Raw genomic sequence first — 13,929 nt, 5'->3', positions numbered from 1 at the left:
TCTGAAGATTGTCAGAAGAGTTTTCACGAGTTGCGTGATGCGTTGTGTTCAGCTCCTGTGTTGGGTAACCCTGACTACAGTAAACCTTTCACATTATACGTCCATGAGAAGGAAGGTTGCGCATTATCAGTCCTGACACAACCCTTTGGGGACAAACAGCGTCCATGCGCGTACTTTTCCGCGACTCTAGATCCTGTAGCTAAGGCATTACCAAGGTGCTTGAGGGCCACTGCTGCAGCAGCTGTCTGTATTCGACAGTCTGCTGGATTAGTAATGAATAATACACTGATCGTTAGGGTCCTACATGCAGTAGACATTTTACTAAACAGGACAAAGACATAGCACTTAACTAGTGCTCGACTGTCGAGTTATGAACTGACACTATTAGCGAGTCACATATACATAAAGAGGTGCGATACACTCAACCCCTCCACGTTATTGCCCATTCCAGCAGAGACAGATGAGGTCGAAACACATGATTGCTGTTTTAGGACAGAAGAAGAAACAAAAGGGAGAGTAGACTTGCAGGACACTCCCCTTCCTGAATGTAATAATGCTTTATGGGTTGATGGTTCATGCTTCAAGTTGCCAAATGGTGATACGACTGCAGCATATGCTGTGACAACATTGCACACGATTGTAGAGACTGCACGTATACCACACGACTCTGCGCAAGCAGCAGAGTTAATTGCACTTACAAGAGCATGTGTGTTGGCAAAAGGGAAACGAGTGAATGTGTATACGGATAGCCAATACGCCTTTGGCTTGGCTCATAGTTTTGGACGATTGTGGCGTGAACGTGGGTTCCTGACGTCGCATGGTGCAAAGATACAGCATGGTCAGCTAGTTAACGAGCTCCTCGAGTCACTGACCTTGCCACTACAAGTTGCGATTGTGAAATGCAGTGCACACAGAAAGATTCAAGATGATGTTGGTCGTGGGAATGCATTTGCAGATGAAGTTGCGAAAGAGACTGCAAGGAACGCAATGAGTCGAATGTATGTTGTGGGTCCTGCGAGATGGATTGCTGATGTGGGTATGTGTGAGGACACCATTGAAAGTGTGAAGTCCATACAGTCCGAGGCCACTGAGAAAGAGGTGAATGAATGGAGAGAAAGCAAGGGAAGATTGGATGCGAATGGATGTTGGGTCGAATTGTCAGAGCATCAAAGATGGCTGTTACCCGACGCATATGTACTTGCAGTGGTGACAATGGCTCATGGGATGGCTCATATCAGTGTGAAAGGAATCTGTAAGTTGTTGGCCCCAGTATGGCAGAATAGTGGCATCCCAAAATGTGCAGAGAACTTGGTCAAGAACTGTATGGTGTGTTTGAAGTACAATCCCGGTAGAGGAACTCCAACTCCAGCTGGTCATTTTTCGCCTCCAACGTATCCGTTCGAGGTTTTGCAGCTCGATTTCATCCACATGGAGAGGTGCAACAATCTGAAATACGTGCTTGTTGTTGTTTGCGTCTTCTCCAGGTGGGTGGAAGCGTATCCCCTTAAGGACAATACTGCGTTGTCCACAGCCAAAGCCCTTGTCAAAGAATTCTTCCCTAGATTTGGTATGCCTAGAATCGTCTGGAGTGATAATGGAAGTGAATTTGTGGGTCGAGTGATGAAGAGAGTGTGTGAGTGTCTAGGCATACACCAGAAATTCCACGCTGCAAATCACCCCCAATCAGCTGGATTAGTAGAATGCTACAACGGCACGTTAAAGCTGAAATTGGCCAAGATCCAAGCCAGTACAGGTCTTAAATGGCCTGACACCCTACCTTTAGCACTCCTGTCTACCAGAATAACTGTCCATTCTAGATTAGGACTTAGCCCTCACGAGATTGTGTTTGGCCGCCCAGCCAACATCTGGGGCATGCCAAGGCCCAAGAAACTAAGTGAGATAGAGCACCCTGTACTGCTTGACTATTTGCACGAATTGACAACTAAATTGCGTGTTTTACACCAACAGGTCCACAGCTCCTCTCCGCCAGCATCTGATGATCCAGGCCACGCCATTGAACCCGGCTCCTGGGTCCTAGTGCAGAATTTCCAGCGGACCAAGAACGAGGAGCCTGGACCGGACCCTTTCAAGTCCTACTGACTACCCGCTCTGCCGTTTGTGTCCACGGCAAGAGGAATTGGGTGCACGGCGCCCATTGCAAACGGGTCCCGCTGCCCCTTCCATATGACCGGTGGATCCAGGAGGGAATTGCTGACTCTGAAACAGAGTCCGTACCATGCTTTGCACCCTTCAGCGATGCACGATTGAAAGGAACTGGTACCGATAAAGAGAGTGATCGTATTCTGCAAGGATTTGTGCCACCGTCAATGAAGTTGGACACTACCGAACCTGAAATATTGTTTGAAGATCACACCATACCTGGGAAACAACGGTATAATCTGTGGCCAAGGAAAACGAACTAATAAAAATAAACTAATAAGGGTTTTTTTTCCCCCAAGAACAATTTTTGATTATACAGCTCTCTCGCCCAGGGAACTTGCTCATTTTTGATTTTCGAACCGCCATCCGGTTCTGCTGCTAGGGTCGCGGTTGCCAGTCTTGGGAAGTGCAGCTGGAGACGTTTAGGTCGACGGTTCTGGTTGGTCTAAGGGAATTACCCTGGACTGAACGGAAGCACCCCTGAGCAGAATCAACCTCCCACCGTGGGCAGCAACTAGAGGATGGAGTTTGAGGGTAGAGAGACCTGCTAGATCTACGAACTTTGAAAAGAAAATATGCACTGTAATGGCAAGAAGACAATTTCTAGTAATATGCATTTTAATGTTGTGTAGCATAATAATGTTTTTAATTGGCTATGCTCTGTTCATTTTTCGAGTTCCATTCATACACAACACTCAGCCCACACCTCCTCCTACTATTTCCCCGCATTCCTTTCACCCCCTACCTGAACACGAGTCTGCCAGAAGGTTAGAATTTGTAAATAATTCATTCGTCCAACTCCTACACCAGCACCAATCTGTAATGAACACTACGAACTGTTGGATCTGTGCACTTATGCCACACACCACAGATAAGGGTATTCCGTATTTTGTCCTGCCATTTAGTTATTTTGGTTCTCTGTGGGCTTTCCAGACCATGTTCCTGTTTTCCCTTGAACCATATGTTCCAGGGAAAAATTCAAACAACAAGGCACTAGTGGCAGGAATCAGAAATATGAGTAGAGATATCGACACGGTTAGAACGACTCCCAAAGATGAGCTTATACCATACAGTCGATGGAATATAACTAAGTATAGAATTTCCTTGGCTGAAAGTCAGAAGGCGAAGAAATCCTCCCCAATCTGGATAGTACCCCACCAAGGTCATCTATGTCTGCAGGGAAATGGCAACAACCCTCGAGCCCAGTTAGGGAAGAGTGTCTGTACTGAGACCTATGTTCTCTCATCTCAGACCTCCCCTTCATTCCTAGCAGCTAAGGGTACCTACTTCGTCTGCCACGACAGAGCATATACATGGTTGCCCCCTGACTTCTCGGGCACATGTTTTCTCTCGTTTCTGCTGCCACCCACCTACACGGCCGAGGCAGATTACCATCGGACAAGGACAGTTAGGGGTGTCGTGAGTCAAGACGACACTGCGGGTCAAGAGTTTGGAGACTTCGCAAAGGGTTTTCTGCCGTTTTGGGGGCCTATGGTGAACAGCAGAAACATCCGCCAATTGACGAGGATGGTTGAATCCGCCGTGATTGAAACGGCCGGTGCCCTTAGTAACTTGACAGCTGAGCTCCAGTCGGACCGACTTATGACTCTTCAAAATAGGGTTGCCCTAGATGTCATACTTGCAGACCGTGGTGGGGTATGCAGAGTGATCCAATCCAGTTGCTGCATTTTCATCCCTGATAATGCTCCGACAGTGTACCAGGCCATCTCCAAACTGCACAAAATCTCTGATTCCATTCACATGGATAAAGGGGACTGGTCCCTGCTAGGGTGGTTCTGGGAACTGCTATCTGCCTGGGGATGGAAAATTCTGATATTCTGATATTTATTGGGATGATCTTAGCTATTCTGTTCCTGTTCTGCCTGTTTGTGCAGTGCGCTCCTGCAATATGTGGCCTCTGTGCTACATCATGTGTAAGGAAGCCTGTGTCAAGGGACGAATTGAGCAACAGGATGATGCTACAGCAGCATCTCCATGACTTCATGAATACAGATGTGGCCTCAGACTAGCATGAGTTATTGCCTAATATAAGGGCAAAAGGAGGGTCTGTGGTTCTGAAAATCTGGACCCTGCCATAATAGGGTACCATGGTCCAACACTCGTGTCACAAATTGGGGTTTCGTCAATATCTGATGGTAGTTCTGGACCGAGCTGGGTCATCTATCACAAACTTAACATCTAAAATATGGGTTGGCCGTCATGACTTTGCTTTTTGCCTTATTGTGGAAATATGTATATGACCGTATCATAAACTGAGGAATTCTTGCAGCTGTTATTTTTGTATAAAAGGAGAAGGCTGGTTCTGTAAAAACGAACAGTCTCCTGAGAATCTACATCCCGTGCTGTTGTACTTCTAGGACACTTGTTACTTGGTTGCAGCCAATTAAACTCGATCTCTGGCTTCACCTAGAAGACTGTGTTTCTGTGGTCCGGAACAGGGAGAACTCAAAGGTCTTCGGGTGTTATCCCCTGGCACCACCGGGTTCCTAAAAACCCGGCACCTCAGTATATTGATGACATCTTGATTTATTCAAAAAACACTGAAGATCATATTTTGCATGTCCAATCTGTCTTACGGGGGTTAAGAGATCATTCCTTGTTTGCCAAACTAGAAAAATGTGTGTTTCATGCTTCCAAGGTTGAGTTCTTGGGATATTGCTTATCTCCAGAAGGAATTCACATGGATCCTAAGAAAGTAGATGCGATTTTAACATGGCCTACTCCTACTTCGATTAAAGACACACAGAGGATTCTAGGGTTTGCGAACTTCTATAGACGTTTCATTTCAAGATTTTCAGAAATTGTAACACCAATCACCTAGTTGCTTAAGAAAGGGAAAACCTTTTCCTGGACTGAAGAAGCAGACAAAGCCTTTTCTTCTTTGAAAAAGGCTTTTACCTCTGCCCCAATTTTGATTCATCCAGATCCTGATAGACCATTCTTTGTAGAAGCAGACGCTTCTCAAACCGCGATTGGAGGGGTGTTACTTCAAAAAGATTCTGAAACTGGTCATTTACATCCAGTTGCTTTCTATTCAAGAAAATTATTGCTAGCAGAACAGAATTACACAATTGCAGAACGTGAACTTTTGGCAATAAAAGATGTTTTCCAAGAATGGAGGCATCATCTCCTGGGAGCAAAGCATACTATCACAATTTATTCGGACCATAAAAATCTGCAATTTTATTCTACAGTAAAAGCTTTCACTCCCAGACAAATGAGGAGGTTACAAATCTTTAGTGAATTTGATTTTATAATCACTTATCGCCCAGGGAACAAACAGTTGTTATCTGACACGCTCTCACGATTAGTCTGTGAAAAGAATTCTAGTCTTACCAAAGAACCACCAAGTATCCTTCCTAAGGAAAGGATAGTGGCTGAAATGTATTCAGAGAATTTTCTTGAATCACTCAAGGAGGAATTAAAAACACAAAATATTCAGGAATGGTTAACTAAGAAGGGTAATTCAGTTAAGGAAGGTTTCTTTTTTCATATTGAGAAGTTGTACATTCCTACTAGAGACTTGCAAAACCAAGTAATAAAATGGAACAATGATTTGGCAATTGCGGCACATCCAGGAATTAACAAGACTCTGGAATTGTGTCAGCGCTATTTCTGGAGGGATCACATGATTCCGTCGTCCAACAATATATCAAAACATGTCCTGTTTGCACTCGACAAAAGTCCTTACATCAAGCCCCGATGGGACTTCTCCATCCAATGAGTATACCCCCACAACCTTGGCATACCATTAGTTTGGATTTTATAACAGACGTTCCTAAATCCAATGGTTTTACAACTATTCTGGTAGTGGTAGATTTGCTATCAAAAATGGGACATTTTATTCCTTTGCAAAAAATACCATCTGCAGTAGAGTTCAGTACCATATTCCTATCCACCATCGGAAAATTACATGGTCTTCCAACTAAAATTATTTCGGACAGAGGTCCCCAATTTGTATCCAAGTTTTGGTCACAGTTATGCAAACAACTAGGAATAGAACTAGCCTTGTCCTCATCCTTCCATCCACAAACAGATGGACAAACTGAAAAGGTGAATCAGCACGTGGAACAAGGTCTACGCTGTTTGTTAGCTACAGCACCTACACATTGGGATGAAGTGTTACCTTGGGCCGAGTTCTCTTATAATAATACCATATACTAGTTAGGTTGTTCACCCTTTTATTTTTTAACTGGACAACATCCTCGGTCATTACCTATTCTTTTACCAGTAAAACAACAGAGCATGCCAGCAGTGACAGAAAGATTGACTACACTTTTAGATATCCAAGAAAAGGCTAAAAAGAATTGGGTCAAGAGTAAAATCACTATGAAGAAAAATGCAGACATTCACAGAACTTCCTCACCATTATACAAAGAAGGACAGTGGGTTTGGTTATCCACTAGAAATATTCAATTAGAAGGTCCCAGAAAGCTTAAGCCAAGATTCATAGGACCGTTTCAAATTAAGAAAATACTGAATCCTGTATCAGTTAAATTAATTCTACCAGATGAATATGCTATTCATCCAGTATTCCATGTGTCTCTATTGAAGCCTTATGACCCTACAACCAGGCCAGACAATCCTCCACCTCCAGTAGTAGTTGGGGGATCATCTTGAGTACGAAGTTAAATCTATCTTAGATGCTAAAAGGGTCCGAGGTCGTCTATATTATCTAATAGACTGAAAAGAATATTCTTGAGTACGAAGTTAAATCTATCGTAGATGCTAAAAGGGTCAGAGGTCGTCTATATTATCTAATAGACTGAAAAGGATATTCTTGAGTACGAAGTTAAATCTATCTTAGATGCTAAAAGGGTCCGAGGTCGTCTATATTATCTAATAGACTGAAAAGGATATGATCCTTCTGAACGATCTTTGGAACCTGAGAAGAACATACAGGCTCCCAGACTCGTTAGGTCTTTTCATGCTTTGCATCCAGACAAACCAAGGCCTGTAAGACGACCTTTGGGGGGGGAGAACTGTTAGGGGTGTATACACTGCAACTGGTCATCCCACTTAATTGTATGTCACTCTGGTATTGATGATTATCAGTTACAAACGATTGTATTTGCACATGTTTAAATGTAAAAGAATTCATGTTTCAAAAGGAAATATAATCATTGTCTTTACCAATGCTTGTTATTATGCATGTTGGTGCTTCATCAAGAATCTTTCCTGAGATGTCACGGTTAGTTTTAGGCATGCCTAGGCTAAGGGAGGCTTTCCACGTGAGGAATATGCAAATATGGAAACCGCCGTAGGGAAAGACTATATCAAGGGGCATGCTTGAACGTGACGGTGCTTCGTCTCAGACTGCTGTTTCTCAAAGGCGCTCCAGACCGGCTGCTCCAGAAACCCTCGGTTACCCCACCCGACTTCAGAAACCCTCGGTCTCCATTCTGGTCAGAGACTCCTTGCTTCCCTCCGTCCTATTCCCTTCCCGTCTCCTTCCTCCCGTATGCTACTTCCGTCCTACGCCCACTTACCTGAAAACAGCTGATTACTCAGAAGCACTCGGAACATCCCGAAGAGTCGACGAACCGGAGACACGCCTTCCTCTGCCTCCAAGTCGCATCGGAGATTCCTCGTCTTCCGGACCTTGTCTACGAAAGTGAAAAGGGACAGTAAGACTTTATTTAAAGCGCTACTAACCATTTTCTTCAAATCGTCTGACAAGTAAACAAGCCTTGATACCTACAAGTATTTAATGACATTTCCCAGTTGAATAGAGACTAAGAAACACTTGTTTCTAAAATTCAGCTGACATAGTATGTTTCTTGATTCATTGTAAAGGCTTGTGAGTGTAAACAAGCTTTGGTAACAGCAATTTGTTAAAGAAGGATTTAACAGAATGTACAAATCTTGATGTAACCTGGTTTAGCATAAACCTAGATACTGTCTAGTTTAGACCTTAAGCAACTATCAGAAAGAGTAGTTGGCAGGTGTTGTTTTTTTCTTGTCTTATTTTGCAGAAATCCCAGAACCCCCATTTACAGATGTAAAACTGAGACATCAGGTATGTGCATGAGTTTGCAGTGAGATTGTTTATAAATACCATACTAATACTCATGTTTTCAACTCATGTTTTCAAAGAGCATTACTGTGTTTTCAAAGAGCATTACTGAATGGTTTCATTATTTGGTATTTAGGAGGCGGTCAAAACAAATAGATCGCAATTACCTTTTGGCTCAGAAAAGTGTGAACAGGGGCCGATATTTACAACGGTCAGTATATTAGAAAGAATTTAGCATAATAGACTGTTAGATAATGACTAGGAGATTAGGTTAATTAGCGTTTGTATTACACTTCAGGATTATATGACATAGAACATATATAACCGCATCATCGGCCTGGAACACTCAAGAGGAACGACAACAGGAACCAGTGTTTGTTGTTGTTTGTTTGTTTCTCTCTCCACTTCCCCTTTCCCTTGTGGAAAAGTTGACTCAGTCAGTGTTTCACTTCCTGACTACGTTGGCTGATCCTTGAGGGAGTTGGGAGTTTGCGGCATCAAGAGGAAACAACTGGAGTGACTCTAGAAACTACGCAACAGGTAAGTGTGAGTGGTCTGTGTGGGGGGGCAGTGTGTGTGGTCTGTGTGAGAGGGGGCAGTGTGTGGTCTGTGTGAGAGGGGGCAGTGTGTGTAGTCTGTGTGAGAGGGGGCAGTGTGTGTAGTCTGTGTGAGAGGGGGCAGTGTGGGTGGTTTGTGTGAGAGGTGGCAGTGTGTGTGGTCTGTGTGGGAGGGGGCAGTGTGTGTGGTCTGTGTGAAAGGGGGGTTGTGTGAGTGGTCTGTGTGAGAGGGGGGCAGTGTGAGTGGTCTGTGTGAGAGGGGGGCAGTGTGAGTGGTATGTGTGAGAGGGGGCAAAGTGAGTGGTCTGTGTGAGAGGGATCAGTGTGAGTGGTCTGTGTGAGAAGGGGGCAGTGTGAGTGGTCTGTGTGAGAGGGGGCAGTGTGTGGTCTGTGTGAAAGGGGGGTAGTGTGAGTGGTCTGTGTGAGAGTGGTCTGTGTGAGAGGGGGCAGTGTGAGTGGTCTGTGTGAGAGGGATCAGTGTGAGTGGTCTGTGTGAGAGGGGGGCAGTGTGAGTGGTATGTGTGAGAGGGGGCAGTGTGTGTGAGTTTGCGGAATCAAGAGGAAACAACTGGAGTGACTCTAGAAACTACGCAACAGGTAAGTGTGAGTGGTCTGTGTGAGGGGGGCAGTGTGTGTGTTCTGTGTGAGAGGGGGCAGTGTGTGTAGTCTGTGTGAGAGGGGGCAGTGTGTGTAGTCTGTGTGAGAGGGGGCAGTGTGTGTAGTCTGTGTGAGAGGGGGCAGTGTGTTTGGTCTGTGTGAGAGGGGGCAGTGTGTGTGATCTCTGAGAGGGGGAAGTGTGTGTGGTCTGTGCGAGAGGGGGAAGTGTGTGGTCTGTGTGAGCGGGGGCAGTGTGTGTGGTCTGTGTGAAAGGGGGGTAGTGTGAGTGGTCTGTGTGAGAGGGGGCAGTGTGAGTGGTCTGTGTGAGAGGGGGCAGTGTGAGTGGTCTGTGTGAGAGGGGGCAGTGTGAGTGGTATGTGTGAGAGTGGGGCAGTGTGAGTGGTATGTGTGAGAGTGGGGCAGTGTGAGTGGTATGTGTGAGAGTGGGCAGTGTGAGTGGTATGTGTGAGAGTGGGCAGTGTGAGTGGTCTGTGTGAGAAGGGATCAGTGTGAGTGGTCTGTGTGAGAAGGGGCGGTGTGAGTGGTCTGTGTGAGAAGGGGGCAGTGTGAGTGGTCTTTGTGAGAGGGGGCAGTGTGAGTGGTCTGTGTGAGAGTGGGGCAGTGTGAGTGGTCTGTGTGAGAGTGGGGCAGTGTGAGTGGTCTGTGTGAGAGTGGGGCAGTGTGAGTGGTCTGTGTGAGAGTGGGGCAGTGTGAGTGGTCTGTGAGAGGGATCAGTGTGAGTGGTCTGTGAGAGGGATCAGTGTGAGTGGTCTGTGAGAGGGATCAGTGTGAGTGGTCCGTGAGAGGGATCAGTGTGAGTGGTCTGTGAGAGGGATCAGTGTGAGTGGTCTGTGAGAGAGGGATCTGTGTGTGATCTGTGTGAGAGGGGAACATTGTGAGTGGTCTGTGTGAAAGGGGGGCAGTGTGAGTGGTATGTGTGAGAGGGGTCAGTGTGAGTGGTCTGTGTGGAGGGGTCAGTGTGAGTGGTCTGTTTGAGTGAGGGCAGCGTATGTGAAGGGCCTGTTGCAGGCGACTTGCGTTTCTTGGCGCCATTAACTTACACATAAGCTAAGTAAAGTCTGAGTCATTTACAATTAGTGTGCCATGAAGCATACGTGTTTCAGTGTTTGAACTCAAAACATTAAATTAAAAGTAAATAAGAAAGGGATGCAGAACACAGAGGCTGGAAAGTATGGAAGACGAGGGCAGACAGCAAGACACAGAGAGGCGAGACAGGATAAAAGTGCTGTTTGTGGAGAGAGTGTTTTTTTTCTCATGAGAATGTAAGCAGGAAAAAAATGAAAATCAGACAAAAGCATATGTGTTTGGGTGCGTAAATTAAAGTTAAAAAAATCTAATTAAAAGTAAAGAAATAATAGACTAATGCAAAACTCAGAGGCACGAGGTCATTGAAGACGAGGGCAGACAGCAAGACACAGAGAGGCGAGACAGGATAAAAGTGCTGTTTGTGGAGAGAGTGATTTTTTTTTCATGAGAATGTAAGCAGGAAAAAAGAAAAACCAGACAAAAGCATACGTGTTTGGGTGCGTAAAGCAGAACACAGAGGCTGGAAACTATTGAAGACGAGGGCAGACAGCAAGACACAGAGAGGCGAGACAGGATAAAAGTGCTGTTTGTGGAGAGAGTGCTTTTTCTCCATGAAAATATAAGCAGGAAAATAATGAAAATCAGACAATCGACTTGCGAGGGCAAACGTCAAGACACAGAGAGGCGCGACAGAATAAAAGTGCTGTAAGTAGAGAGAGTGATCTTCATGAGAATGTGAGCAGAAAAGGAAAGAATGAAAATCAGACAAAAGCATATGTGTTTGGGTGCGTAAAGTAAAATTTGAAAAAACATATTCAAAGTAAATAAATATAATAAACAAATTCAAAACTCAGAGGCACGAGGTCAAGTTGTAAGTCACACAAAGCCGAAAATCCGAAAAAGATGCGAGAAGGAAAAGGCGGGCGGAACTACATGGAAGGGGAGAGACGCGTGGGCGGAGAGGAGCCTGGAAGAACGGGCGTCGAAGATCAAAGAAAAGGCGAGTGACCATGTGGAGTGTGAGGGCGGTGTGCAGCCTGGTGAGCTGAATGCGTATGGTAGCAAAGGAGGAGCGCGGGGCGCGCGCACAAAGTGTCTGGTAGCAAATGGAAGCTGTTGAGAATGCCCGTGCTTGTGGCAGCTGTTTACAATGCGCGTGATTGTGTTCACATGAACTGTACGCGATCCGCAGCTAGGTAGACTTTTCGGACCGCTTACTATGATCTCGCCTATCATCCCAACTGGATGGAATAGGCGAGACCTAAAAGGGAGTGCAGAAACAATATAAAAATGGCTGTGCGTATTGTTAAAAAGAAGTGAGGGTGATCGCTTGGGGAGGGCTAAACTTCGGAAAAAGGCATGATGTATGCATGCCTTAACAAATGAGGAGGAAGACAAATGGGTTAACAATGGTGCCAGCCAATGGGAAGGCTGTGGAGGGGTTAAAGCCCACAAAAGTAGAAACACAAGGTCTTGGTTCGAGATCGCCCTTGCCCGCTGTCTAGACCGAGACGTAAAAAGGACGTTACTGGCCACACACTTAGGAACATAACCATCTTTGGCTGACATATCAACTTGTAAGCACAGTGGTTCAAAGTCATGTAGCTTATGCGGGGCAGAGAAACAGGATTTTATACACTTGATATGTATGTGCCCGGCATTAAAATCAAGCCGGATCTCATTGCTAAAAAGCCCTTTCAATGCCAGAGGCATACATTCATACAGAGCCTCCATAGTACAATGTCTTGATCCCACGGACCCTGAGCTTAACCGTAAAACGATGAAATTCTTGTTCTGATATGAAATATGTATTAAAGCAGAGCACTCGACTGGCTAGGGCAAAGCGTATAGGAAAAATATTGAACTATAGAGCACTGTATGTCTTCACGCTTTCAACTTTTAGCGTTTTTTTTATTTTGTATGGTATCATTCAAAATTTGCAAACATTCGTGACAAGAATTTTCAATTCTATTAAGGACTAGGAGGCGAGGATTATGCTTTCTCATTTCTTTAATGAAATGCTCAGCAGCCAATAAAAACAATCAAAAAACTACATTTCCCATGAACACTAGGGAATGACCATAGAGAGTATGCTATAAAAGGTCCAAACATTAGTCCTTCTTCCTCTTTCTTTGTGGAAACAGTTCCATATCGAAAAATAATCCCAAGTAAATCAACAAAAACAGTTCCAAGCACGCTGCAGAAATCCAAAGGATCTTGAAGCAGAAGATGGAGGAACTCTGGGTCCGAGAACTATGAAACACAGGAGACTCCTGAAGAAGATGAACAACTTCATTTCTGGTCTGAACCTGAAAAAAGACACAGAGCCGTAACATCCAAATAATGGAGAAAATCAAAGCAAGTCAGGGGGGGGAAAACAAGGAGAAATAGACCTGTATCAGTAGGCAATCCTACAGTACATAACAATGCAACAGAGTCATAAAAAGGGTGGGATAACCCTCGCCTCCTAGTCCTTAATAGAATTGAAAATTCTTGTCACGAATGTTTGCAAATTTTGAATTCTATGTCAGGACAGGAGGCTCCGATTATGCTTGTTTAAAGCTGATCCACCACAACAGAAGCAACCCTAACAATAGGTTTATAATAAAACTTTTTGAAAACAGAGTCTGAAGACCAATCTGCAGCTTTCATAATATCAAATAGAGTGACACCCATGGAAAAAGCCTTAGAGGCCATTGCCCCTCTTGCAGAATGTGCCCCAAACACAGAAACATCAATGCCCGCCTCGGACATGAGCCAGCGCACCCAGGGAGCCAGAGTAGCCGGTGCAACAGGGCGAAAAGGCTTCTGCAAGGCAATCAACAATTGACCTTGCATGTCCGTACGCAAAGAAGCGGTACTCACCTCATAATCCTTCTAACACTGGACAACACAAAGATTGGGATGATCAGGAAAAGAAGGATACGTAATGGAGGAAGTATTAGACTTAGTCCTCCTAGAGAGAGTAAACGTAACACCCTCAGGGGTGAAACTGCGACCCGCAAGGTCCAAAGCGCAGATATCAGAAACGCGTTTGCAAGATACTAGACACAGTAACATGGTCAATTTTGCAGACAACTGTTTACGAGACAATAAAAGATTAGAAGGCCAAGCTTCCAAAAACCTCAGGACAACAGAAACATCCCATAAAGATACATATTTAGGAGTGGGAGGTTTCGCAAGACGAATCCCTTTAAGCAGTTTGGAAAGTAAATGATGTTCACCAGCAGGTTTACCATCAATCTGGACGTGGCCAGCAGAAATAGCGGAACAAAAACTATTAACTGTCCGATAGGCCAGACCGGAAGTGGCCAGGGAAGTCAAAAAAATTAATGATTAGACTGACATCTGCTGAAACGGGATCAACTTCCCGTTGAACACACCAATCACATCAGCGTTTCCAAGCCCCTCGATAACGTTTGTGAGTATTGGGAGACCAGGCGTTACTAATGAATTTGGCAGCGTCGCTAGAAATGCCCGGGATCGTCCAACGATCCCCAAGATTCGCCATGCCAGCAATTGGAGAGAGCC

Source organism: Lissotriton vulgaris, chromosome 9 (genome assembly GCF_964263255.1).
Source record: "Lissotriton vulgaris chromosome 9, aLisVul1.2, whole genome shotgun sequence".
Taxonomy (NCBI): domain Eukaryota; kingdom Metazoa; phylum Chordata; class Amphibia; order Caudata; family Salamandridae; genus Lissotriton; species Lissotriton vulgaris.
This window is presented reverse-complemented; position numbering follows the sequence as displayed.